At 36.8% G+C, this 13052-nt stretch overlaps 1 non-coding gene across 1 annotated transcript; it reads right to left on the bottom strand.

The window, feature by feature from the left end:
- Positions 1-5458: 5458 nt before the first annotated feature.
- On the bottom strand, positions 5459-5565 carry LOC124889117. Its single transcript, XR_007047733.1, has one exon. It is a non-coding gene; the product is annotated as a small nucleolar RNA R71 (small nucleolar RNA).
- Between the last annotated feature and the right edge of the window lie 7487 nt (positions 5566-13052).

Genomic DNA, 13052 nt, shown 5'->3' with positions numbered 1-13052 from the left:
CCCCCATCAGGCATATGACAAATGATTATCCTCTGGTTCATGCGGCTATACGCACAGGGCCCTTCCAACTTGGGAAGAGCTGGGACCATGTCTCCCATGGGTACCTTAATTGTAACGGTTATGCTACACAATTCAAGTTAAGATTTTAAAAGTTCATGCTAAGCCTTGTTCCCTATCTCGGCATGTGATATATATATATATATGTATGTATGTATTTGTATTTGATTATGTGAATTGGATTGACTAGTTTTAAATGATTACTTATGGCAATATTTTATCCTTTATCCCTAAATTACATGATAGTGCTCAACCCATAACCATCTCCGGATGCTGCAACCCTACGTGATGTAGGCACCGAAGATATTTCTACTTTTCCTGTAGAGAGTTAGGTAGATCAGCTTGGTTCGTTGGTCATTAGTGGTGAAGTGGTAAGCTTCCATTCTCCAAAAAAGTTGGTCATTTCATCAGTTTCCCTTTTATGGACTAGAATTGAAGAGTTCACATTATCATTATCATTAACACTATTATTGTAATTTTCAGGGTTGGGGCATGTTCCGACTTACATTGGTTCCTGATTTTGTTAGAGGTTTTGTGGATATTTTTGTGGTTAGGTTTTGTTGGCTTACATTTTATATACTTTGACTTTTATCTATTTTATCTTTTTATAAGTTTGGAATTTAGCCGTTGTTAGGTGTATTATGTTTTTGTTGGCTAGGAAAAAAGGGGTTAGTCTCCGATCCTCGGTGGACTTGAGATACCCATCACAGCTAGGCCCTGGTTTAGGTTGTGACAGGATCCGACCTGTACCGGCCTACCAATGTCCTTAAATACCCCAAACCTAATTTTATTCCCCTCAATTCTCAAATTTTATACCTCTCTCTTAATTTTGAACCTTCAAACTCCCTCTAGACTATAAAAGGCAAGAACTCTTCCCATTCTTTGTACCAACATGTCCATTTGCACGCATAGGGCACTCAGGCTAGGTTTCATCAAATAAATTTCATTCTTCTACTTCTATCACTGAAATTAAGGTAAATTTTTTGCCCCTACTAGTATTATATTATGACATTAACATAGAAAAGTAAGTTGGTACTTGTATATTATTAAAAACTATGTAAAAACTCAAAAATCTTATTTGTAGGAGCCTAAAATAATAAAGAAAATTGAAATTTGTTCATTGTTCTTGAATGAATAATATGTGATCATGCCCTAAATGGAAGTAGAAGTTGAAAAGGTTGATGTAAATCCAAAATTCTATGTGCAATACCTGTGTTTGTGAACTTAATAAAAGTTTTTGTGTGCTAAATTGGACTTAAATAGGCTAAATACACTGTGTGGGGAAGTAAAATTTTGGAGAAATTCGAAGTATCCTCAAAAAGGTACCTACAATGGAACCTACGAGCCACGTAAGTATCACTTACGGGTCATAGGTGACTTTATAGGTGTCATACATAAAGGCCTAAAGTTTTAGAGCTTTTTCTGGCACCTACGAAGGGTACTTACAGGTTGTATGTAGCACTTACGGCCCGTAAGGTGTATCGTAAGTGACCCATTTTGAGAAATTTGATTTTCAAAAAGAATTTCATTCCCCTCTTATATTTCAAACACTAAAACTAATTTATTAGGTAACATGGGACCAAAGCTGCTCATAGAAAAGGAGTACAATTAAGGCTTCGAGATGATTCCCCCGAGCGTAGTGGCTTAGTGAAGGAGTACCCAATTACTTTGGAAAGAATAGAGGACCCATGGACTAGGGCTCAGAGATAGGATACAACTGAAGAAGCCGTTGCAACTACTTTGGGCATTCAGGGCACTCAACCTGCCCTCTCACAGACTCAGTCAGGCACTCAGCTCGTATCTACATAGGCTTAGGCCTAGATGGTCACCTTTAGACCAGTTCCTAGGCTGAGGATGAAGGTGTCCAGGAATATACCATTGCACTCTCCTTAGCCTGAAAAGGGGAAGAAGGCTTCTAAGCATGGTTCTGAGGAAGAAGAGTCAAAGATCACATAATAGGTTGAGTTTGGTTCTATTTCTCATTTGGGTGTGCAGGTGGACAACAAGACCCTCAGTTTGAGGAGGAGTCAGAGGATAAGTCATCTTCGACAAGTGAATCAGCTTAAGCATTACCCAGTCTGAGAAGGGTACCACTAGGGTATCGCATCAGGTTTCATCAACTTTAACACCCAACTCACAGTCTCCGCATAGGATGCTCAGCCTCTAATTTCACCATGGGCTGACCCTGTATCTAACTCTACACACATCTCAGTGGTACCCATAGCTGAGATAAACCTGAGGTGCTCTGTAGAGAGGATATAGCTTATTTATGAGCAGGATAGCTTTATTATTGAGGTGGTTTAGCCTAATAGTACTATTCAGGCTGAGAGAAGGCTTGAGTTATTAGGGCTTGCAGGAGCACCAGACCAGTGGGCCACTTTTGAGCGATACTAGTTGGGGTGGATGAATCGACTCCAGGGATCCCACGGCCAGACCTTGGTCTAAGAGTTCTACACTTCTCTATGCCTCAAGGGGATAGAGGAGTAGAGAATCCCCAGTTAGAGTATACATTGGTGAGAGAAGCTTAAGTTGATATTTCAGGGGTGTCTATTTGTCGAATTCTATTTATGCCAGAGTATGTGGCTCTGATATCTACTGTAGAGTGTGACTTTAGGTTGAGATTTGTTTAGGATAGACGTCCTATGCAAAATCCTGAGTAAAGAAGATAGAGGTTGGATTTGTCGAGGTGGATCGCCAATCAGATTTTAAATTTGGGTGATGATGCACCATGCTAAGGGAAAGGGGGAGATTAAGAAGGCAGAACTTTATTTTGCCATAGTTTTGGTGGACAGACGTGCACTTCAAATTATGTCCAACTATGTCAGACAACCTTTTGACATGGAATAGCTGCACTAGTTGCTAGTATGATAGTTGTGTAGCGCATTGTCTTTGTAACATTGATCAGATATGAGATGTATGAGTGGGCATTTGGGGACATGACTACTCTTCCCTTCCCTTGCCTTATCCAAAGGTTGTGTCATGAGGCAATTGTGCTTGAGATTCCAGATATTGACAGAAGGGTAGATGCGACAAGCATCACATATACTAGCATGATAAAGGATCGGCGAACCAGATCCTTACACAAAGAGCTCAGCTGTCTCCAAAAGTAATTCCATACTGTTTTGAGGGGCCTTAAATTCCGACAGAGCATGTTGATAGGTCATACTTGGATGTTGATATGGGCCAACATAGATATGCACCCAAAGTTGCTATGGAGGGGGAGGGTCCTCAAAGTTGCTATGGAGGGAGAAGGTCCTCTTTACTATTTCTACTTTTGCCCTGACCTTTATTTCTAAGCCGGTCGAGTCCTATGCTGTGCTTCCTCACCTCGCTGCCATTATAATAGCTACAACTATAGGTTTCATTACAGTACTGTGACTTCTTACAGTGCCTAATAGAGAGGTAGGATGAGACTACCACCCACTTGACTAATGTAGAGGTTGAGCTTGCTTCCTTATATGGATAGATCCAGCCTTGGGTCCGAATGACGTTAGAGAGTGTTGAGACTAGGATATGGGATGAACTTCAAGTTGAGATATTGAAGTTCATTAGTAAGTTGCATTCCTAAATTAATATTTTTGAGGGTTGGGCTAATGTGAAGTTTTGAAATGTACAGACTCTAAATCTGACTGAGACTAGGGAAGAGGTGGTCACGCTATGGATAAGGTACACTCTCTTTCTGAGAGACAGGTTATGGTCATCCCTTCTATTTTTTCTTCATTCAATAAGCCCATGCATCTATGCTGCTCTAGGCAATTCGATCTATTTATGGAGGAAGAGCTGGTCCCAATGGTTGGGACTACAAGAGGTAGAGATGATGAGCTGCAGGACCCCATTATTTTATATGATTAGGACCTAAAAAAGGCCACTCTTAATTCTAGGGAGTCCGCAGTAGTGGATGCGATGACACATTATGAGATAGCTGCGGGTGCATCTTCTAGTCAAGAGTGGGGACGAGTATGAGAAGGATACCTAGTGCGTCCCAGGTATGTCTGCATTCCCTTTCTTTCAATTATGGCCATGAACTGGGGATAGTGAGTAGTCTTTTAGTTAGGTGTTAGGGTGTACCACTGCCCCACAAGTTTTTGTTGTCATGCTTCTTTTCCCGCTGGCTGCGCTATAATAGTAGAACTACATGTCTAGGTCGTATTTTGTTTTAGTTTTTTGTAGTTTTTGTTTAACTAGGAGAAAATAAGTACCTAAGGGTAGTTGATGTATTTTGTTGTGATTGTTCTTAAATGTTTTTGAGAAAAATGACAGACCCTCCGAAAAAGTTATTTTGAACTGTGTAACGTACTTATATGTATGACAGCTGTGAATCTTGTTAGGGCAATAGGATTAGGGACATAATAATCATAGCTAGCATTTTCATGAATCAGATAGGCCGTAGTTTATGATGTAACCCTATGCCAGGTGTGTATGAGATGCTGTTTTCAACACTTTAATTTTCGTTATCTATCATTGTAACTTTTATCATACTAAAAGTTAATCTCTTAGTTACAAATAGAATTTGTTTAACTGAACTGGTAATACTAGAATTGGATCATCTACTAAATGTCAAATCCCTATGGGATTGATATTTGGCTTGTAAGAGCTACTTTATTACTCGCACAACTGCGTACACTTGCATGTACGGTTGGACGCAATAAGTTTTTGGCACCATTGTCGGGGACATGACAAATTAGTTGCCTTCTAATTTTTAGTTTTACTATTTTATTTGATAAGTGCTGACAACTTGGTCTTAGCTACTGAACTTCCAGGTATAGGTTGAAATCATAAGTAGGCTGGCAAGGGAGAGAAAATTGGTTGAACCATATCCCAAACACGAGCGACGGATGCATCGATTATAGAGAGAAGCTACACTTCTTTATCAAATCCCAAAAGTTCAATGAGGCAAGACCATTCCTGTAGTCATGGTTGATGAACAACCAGTTCGCAGGACAGTACGAAAAGTGAAAATCCCACTTGCAACTAATATTATGTCCAACATTCACAACTGACTGGAAAAGGTCGATTTAAGCTTAAGAAAAATATGGTACAACTATTGCACAGCAGTAGGCAGTTTATAGGCTTGTCACATAAGGATCCACAGGTTCACATATAAAATTTCTTGGAGATCCGTGATACATTCATTCCCGTTAGAGTCTCCACACACTATGTGAGGCTCATTCTTTCCTTATTCTCATCATTGGGGGAAGCAAAGAAATAGCTGAAGGCAGAACCTTCAAACTAAATCACAACTTGGGACAATTTGGCAAAGAAGTTCCTTATCTGATTTTTATTTTCCTTTGAAAAATTGCAAGGTTGGGGAGTGAAGGCAGAACCTTCAAACTCAATCAAAACTTGGGAAGATTTGGTAAAGAAGTTCCTTATTCGATTCTTTTCGTCTGAAAAAACTGCAAGGTTGAGGAGTCAGATCTTAAGTTTCAAGTGGAAGGCAGACAAAAATCTCTGTCATGCATAAAAGAGATTCAAGTTTTTTTCTAGAGATTTCCCGCATCACCAATAAACAAAAGGTATTAGCTCACACTTTTGTTGAAGGACTTGACCAAGTACTTAGCCATAATACAAAGATTTTGTTAGATTCATATATAGTTGGTCACTCTTTGCAAAAAACCTAGGATGAGTTGTACACTCTTCTAAACCATATTATACAAGGTAATCCAGAGTGGCAGGATGATGTGCCCAAAAGTATGATAAAAAAGCCTACAGGTATTATCGAGGTAGATAGTATCAAGGAATTGACTACATAGTTAGCCTTCTTTTAGAACCAAATAATGACATAATTCAATAAGTTAGGGTTGACTTAACCTCATGCTCAGGTTAATGCAATTTAGCAGGGTCAGACTTGGTGTGAAATTTATGGTAGTAGTGGTCACTCTGTAGATTTATGTGGAGCAAATCAAAAATCTATAAATTTTGCAAGAAATGCAAAAAGAGGTACTCAAAACTATGATAATGCCTACAAACGTAACTGAAAGAGTTAGACCGACTACTCATGGAGCAATAATCAGGCACAACCTCAATAGTTTTAATAACAACAAAGTATTCAGAACAACACTCAGGCCAGTAATATAGAAGAAACTTTGAAAAAGATTCTCGACAATCAAGAACAAATAGTTGTAGAGATATAAAAATTAATAATAGGCTCAAATGAATCTAGAAATACAAATAGGCCAGTTAGATCAGGAACAAGCACAACACCTCAAGGGGGTTTTCCTAGTGATACAAAAATCTAAAGCAAGTAGTGACAATCACCTTGAGAAGTGGTAGAGATTTGGTTGATGCACCTTCAAAAAAGAAAATCACTAAGTGCAAGCAGAATTGAGCATACCTAAGAAATCAAAAAAGCAAGTAAAATCCAAAGAAGATGATAAAAAGGGGAAGCTTGAGTACCCAAATGAAAAGTCGATTAAGAAATCTCAGGAGAGACCACCACCACTATTTCCTAAAAAGCTAAAAATGTCAAAGAGGATATTTTCTTTAAAAAGTTCTTTGACGCATTTAGAAAACTTCACATTAACCTTCCTTTGTTAGATATTTTGCAGGGAATACCTTAGTATGCTAACTACTTGAAGGATGTGGTGACAAACAAAATGAGGTTGGGGATATTGAGATTGTATCACTTACTAAAGAGTGCAATCCTGTAGTTATGAGCAAGATGCCCAAGAACTCAAGGACAATCAGCCTCTCTATACAAATTGGTGAAAGTGGTGTTGTTAAAACTCTGAGTAATTTGGGGGAAAGCATCAACTTAATGCCTCTTTCAGTGTTTAATATTCTTGGTTTGGGAAAGACTAATCCCTCCTCAGTTGTGATACAGATGGCGGACAGAACTAGAGTTGTACCCGAAGGAATTATAGAGGATGTTCTCATCAAGGTTGGTGAGTTCATTATTCCTACTGACATTATGGTCTAGATTATGATGTAGATGATAGGGCACCAATAATATTGGGATATCCATTCTTAGATATTGGGGGAATTGATAGATGTGAGAGAGAGCACGCTCAAGATGAGATTGAATTATAAAGAGGTGATCTTCAGAGTGTACAAAGTACTCAACACACCCTCACACTATAGAGATTTATGCATGATCATAGAGATAGAAGTGGATGAGTATGTGGAGGAGAGAAAACTTCCAATTACCTATTCAAACTCTCTCATTGAGTTGGCCAAGTATTAACACATAAACTTAAGCTTGAAAAGTTTGAAAATAATCCTGAAAAGGTAGGTATAACAAAAATTGCAAACCTCAATGGTGAGCACTCGAGAGGTCAAAAAAAGGGAAAAATGGGCCTCTTTAAGGAATGATGAGAGAATATAGATGATAGTTTTGATATGAGTCATGCTTTGATAATAAATCAGGCGTTGCTTGGAAGGAAGCCCAATTGAAGGTAGTTTTTTTTATTTTTTATTTTTTTTTAGGATCACCTTTGGTTTTGGTTTTGTTTTGTGCTGCTTAGTTGAAGGGGATTCTGACTACCTGATATTTTAGTTAAGGAGGATAGAAAAAAGTGTGGGATTCTCCGAGCCTTCTTGGTGGATAAGATGCTACTAACTAGGCCTAGACACCTTAGGGAGTATTTATATTCTTCATTCTTTGATTTATACTTTGGGGACGAAGTATGATTTTTAAGTGTGGGGTGAAAATCTTCTAATTTATTTCGGGTGAAGTGCGTTATAGGATTTTAATTTTGATTTATTTTATAGTGTTTGACTAAATTAAAAAAATTATAAAAAGATTTGATTTTTATTTATTTTTAGTTTTAGTTGGTGTCTATTTAGTAGAAGCATACTTTACCCATACCTTAATTTTTTATAGTTTTTTTTTAGGAGGATCTCTTTGAACCCAGTATCCTTTTTTATTTTAAGGAGTAATTTTAAAATTTATGTCAGTAGAAATAAATAGAAAAGCTCTATCTAGGTGCTACACATAATTACTTGATGCAAGTTGGTGTTAAATCCTCTGGCGTGATGTGAAAAATTGAATGACTATTTTTGAGACACCTAGGCTTATTTATTTGACTCTTGTGTGATGTTGGTTTAATTTTGAAGTTTTGTTATTGGTTGGTTGATCGTCTATAGAGATCCTTATTAAGTTAAACGGGTGTCATGTGTGTATGAGGTTGTTGTTATATTCCTTATGTGCATATTGATGCCTATAACTTACTTGATTTATTTGCAAAGCAAAATAAAGAATGTTGAGTTTAGGAGATGATATAGGGATTTCTTTGACAGTCATGTTTTATACTTGTTTTATATATCCTTTCTGCATGATTTAGTTAGCCCCGTTGAGCCTTTAATTTATTCTTTGGTAGCCTCATATATATCTTATTTCTTTTTTTCAATTGATCGTAATTTCATCCAAAACTCATAAGCAGTTTAGTAGAGAAATTAAGATATTAAGGAGTGTAAAATTGAAGAAAGAAAAAACTAAAACTGAAGCCCTAAAATAGTAACTATGGGTGTATTTAAAAATTTTATGTGTTATGATTAAGAGTAATGTAATAAAAAGAAATAATTGGCCAATGAATCATTTGTTGATGGCATATACTCCCTACTAAAATTGTGTAAGCAATCTTAATGAGATGAGGCAAAATAAAAGAGAGGTGGGAAGATAAAAGTGGGGGAAAAGAGACTGGTTTGAAATGAGTTTAATGTAAAGTATAATGCATTAAAGCGATTAGGAAAGATAGTCACTATTACTAGCCAGAATAGTTCCTAACTATCCCTTAGCCTACATTACAAACCCTTAAAAGTCCTAATTGATTGTGAGCTTTGACATTCTGATATTAGTGGAGTACTACACTAAGGCCAAGCTTAGGGTTCATCTTATGTGATATTTGAATTTTGTGTAAGAGTGAGCAAATTTGATTCTCACTCATTTTTGTGTTAAATTGCATATTTGTTAGTGATGATGGGTGAGTCTTTTGTCGTGAAGGTGCATGACTAATGATGGATAGTTGACTTATATTATATCTTTGTTCAGTAATGTGCATGAGTTTGCCAACTTGATAAAGTCAATTCTTGATGCTAGGAAGTCTTAGAGTAGTATTCATGAGTTTTACAATTGTAATATCACATGCCTAACATAGAACTTATTATTCATATAGTCGTTATAGTTCTAGCTTGAGTTTCTTAGTTCAAGTAGTGATGTTAGAGTCTTCTTTGATTTTGATTAGTGTAATAATTTTTTCGAGGATGAACAAAGCTTTAAGTATGGGGTGGTCGTCTTAGGCATATTTATACACATATTGTCATTATTTATATGTGTTTAGCATAGTTTTGAGGATAACTTGATGTGATAAATAAAGTATAAAGTGCAAATTCATGTAATTGAGTACTAAGTGCCATGTTCAAGGCTTATATTTCAATTAAATCAACACGAGAGTCAAAATGGAGAAGGGAAGGTTTGACGAGATAACTAGTTAAATAGGCCTAAGCTATGCTTTTTCTTCTGTAGTTTTGATAAGTTTTGTGCACTGAATAGTCTAATACTTGTGATGATTTATTGTAGGAGTCTATTGGAGATGAATTAGGTCATACATGAAGCTATAAATAAGCCACAATGGGTGAAGAAACAAGGAGCAAGCTTGATGTGAACAATAGATTTGGAAGTGCACAAATGAAGTTATTCAAGCTAGAGAATATGAGGATTGAAGCTAAAAACTCATCAAGATTGATATGTTATGCAATCAAAGTCATGGATCAACGTTAAAGATCATGTTTGGAAGAGTTTGGACCTCCAAATAGTAGCTTACCGCGATTTAAACGTGCCACACAGTCAAGGAATAGGAGAAACAAGGTTGGAATGAGTTTGGCCTGCAAAACAGTGGGTTGCCACGTTAGCAGCGTGCCAAGGAGGCTAGGCTCCATTTTATTATCATGACATGCTACCTAGATGCTGCGATATCAAAGTGTCATGGAGCTTAGCCTCCACAATTTTAAAGTGCCACGAACTTGAGGTATTTTTGGGTACAACTTGTCCTACATTATAAATAGGACACTTAGCTTCTATTCTAATCATCCTTGGATGACTTGGGACTGAAAAATACATAAGGGAGGCTCCAAATGGGATTTTTATTTTTCTCTTTTCATTACTTAATTCTTATATGAACTACATTAATTTCGTGATTGTAAAGTAGATTTTAAGTGACTAAAAACCTTCTTTCTAGGGTTGAAGCTACAAAAACAATTGCTTAGCTTAACATTCGAGTTGGTTAATATTAATTATTATAATTGGTTGTTCTTGTGTTCTTGTTTTCATTATTCTACTATTTCAACCTTTAGAATACGTCTACATTTCTTTTGTGAGCCCAGAAAAAGTAACATTAGATTAGATCGTGGAACATAAGGAATGAACTCTTATCTTTAGATGAATTGAAGATAAGGTTCATGGTTAGGATAGGAATATACCTAATTTGCCCCATTTGGCTCAAATATGGGATGAAATATAAATGTATTTGAATTAGTTTCCACATCTCCGCTCAATGATATAGCTGTGAGGCTAATTTAAATAGACGATTAGTGACTCGAAAGACCATAATCATGATATTAACCCTGTGAATAAACAATCAAGATAGATAACCCAACCAATGTAATTATGTAGCTTTGCATGATTGTTTAAGATGTCTTGACCTTAGATTTCTCCTATTATTGTTTCCAACACTTCAATTTATGTTATCGCTCATTGTTATTTTCAGCATACTAAAACTTAAACTCTCTTGCTTACAAATAGCATTTGTTTAATTGAATTAGTAATGCTAAAATTAGATCATCTGCTAAACGTCAAGTCCCTCACGGATCAATATTCAGCTCATAAGAGCTACTTTATTATTTGCACGATCACATACACTTGCGTGTGCAGTTGGACACAATATTAAACACTCTCCATGGGCTCTTTAGGATTCTAAGAGCTCTTCCTATTTAGTGGAAGGATCAGAGTCACTAGTCCATCCTTAGCAATAGCATCTTGGATATTTGCAATTGTAACTTTGGAAAGGGCCTTAGCTATAGAGCCAGGGCTTCCTCCACCGTGCCATGACTACCACCAATAGTAATGAGGTCTCATAGAGACGTTGGCAGTAAAGCTTCGCTCATAAGATGCATCATCAGTGGGAGCCTTCATATTCTGGCCGGCAAGCTTAAGTGTGGATAATCTCATTAAAGGTGTCGTCATGCACAAAGGAAGCAGGTTGCCTACAGAAATGATATTTAAGGGATATAGAACATAAGGAAGAAGACATCGTATGATAGAGGGACAAAGAAAGAAGACAAAGGAAGAAGCACTTTTGAGTTTTCTTTTTCGAGTATGGATTTCCATCAGGGATGGTTTAAATAGAGAAAAAAGAGATCATTACGGTCATGAATAAGTAGAGTCTTGACTAGCTAAAGAATTTCAGATGGCCTGTATACAGAATCCAAAAGGTGTCATCTAAATAATTTTTAATGATAGCGCAGGGACATGGTTGATTTATAATAGGGGTCCTTTTAACTGATATTATTCCCCACAAAACAACATCAACTATTCCACTTTTCAGATAGATTTCATCAAGTATCCAAAAAATAGGAGAATATTGGTATGTGGTAGAGTTTGTTTTTTATAGATGTACCCATCAAGGATTCGCATGTGGACAATATCAACCCAGTCAGAGCTCCGGATTAGGGATATGTGCTTTCCTATAAAAATCGATAACAACTCCAAGTACTGATACCTCAAGGGGCACCAGATCAGTGACATGAAGAGACCTTGCATGAAAACATATCCTCCCTGGTTGAAGCATGTTATCACACTAGGGGATAGCTTACAACAATCTTTTACCTAATAAAAATCTGCCTCGAGTCCGGAGCTAGATTTTTGGCACGTGACACTACTCAAGTATTGTTCAGAATAGTTTTTATCATGCAATAAAGTAGCCTTTTTGTGATAGTATCCATATAAGTTTTTGCCCTATGGGTGCGTTTGGTACGAGGGAAAACATTTTCCATCCAGTTTTCTTATGTTTGGTTGGCTTATATGTTTTGAAAAATGTTTTTCAAACCAACTTATTTTCCTTAAATCTAAGGAAAATTAATTCCCATCAAAAAGTAAGGGAAACATTTTCCAAAACTCTCTTTCAACCCACTTTAAAGTTGAAATGTTCATACAATTCTCAAAATCATCTACCCCGCCCCCGCCTCCAATACCATATCACCCCAACACCACCCCTAACCCCACCCTACCTCTACCCCTATCTCACCCCACCCCTACCCCTAACCCCACCCTCACCCCTACCCCTCAAAATTTAATTATTTTAAAAAATATTTCAAAATTTTTTCTTAGTTCATCCGTTACACCCACCTCCACCCCTACCCCTATCAAACCCCCTTCCAAAAATAATATCTACATTTTATTAAAAAATTTAAACTTTTCTCTTACCCCACACCTCTACCCTCCCTCCCCTCCTTACCAGCCCCCTCTCCCATCTTTCCCCCTCACCTCAAAAAAAATTAAAATTTATTTTTAAAAAAATTTCAACTTTTTTCTTCCCCTTTCCCCCTCATTCCCCTACCCTGAGCCTCAGCTCCAACTAACCCCCCTTCCGCCATTTTAAAAAAAAAAAATTAACCAAAAAAATTTAAAACTTTTTCTTACCCACCCCTACTACCTATTCTGACACCCCCACCCACCCTTCTACCAACCTCTTCCCAAAAAAGGATTTAATTTTTTAATTTTTTAATTTTTTTAAAAAAAGGATTCTAAAATGTATTTTTACGCATTAGCTAAATACTAAAATGCGTTTTTTGAAAAAAAAAAAATTCACCAACCAAATACTAGAAAATATTTTTCGAAAAATATTTTTCATCCACCAACCAAACATAAGAAAACAAGTAAGAAATCAACTTGTTTTCCAGGAAAACATTTTCTAGGAAAATATTTTCCATGGAAAACATTTTCCTTCATACCAAACACACCTTGGGCCACAGGTGACAAAAGAGATTTAAAATGAGGTGTA

This window comes from Capsicum annuum, chromosome 11 (genome assembly GCF_002878395.1).
Source record: "Capsicum annuum cultivar UCD-10X-F1 chromosome 11, UCD10Xv1.1, whole genome shotgun sequence".
Taxonomy (NCBI): domain Eukaryota; kingdom Viridiplantae; phylum Streptophyta; class Magnoliopsida; order Solanales; family Solanaceae; genus Capsicum; species Capsicum annuum.
This window is presented reverse-complemented; position numbering and strand designations above follow the sequence as displayed.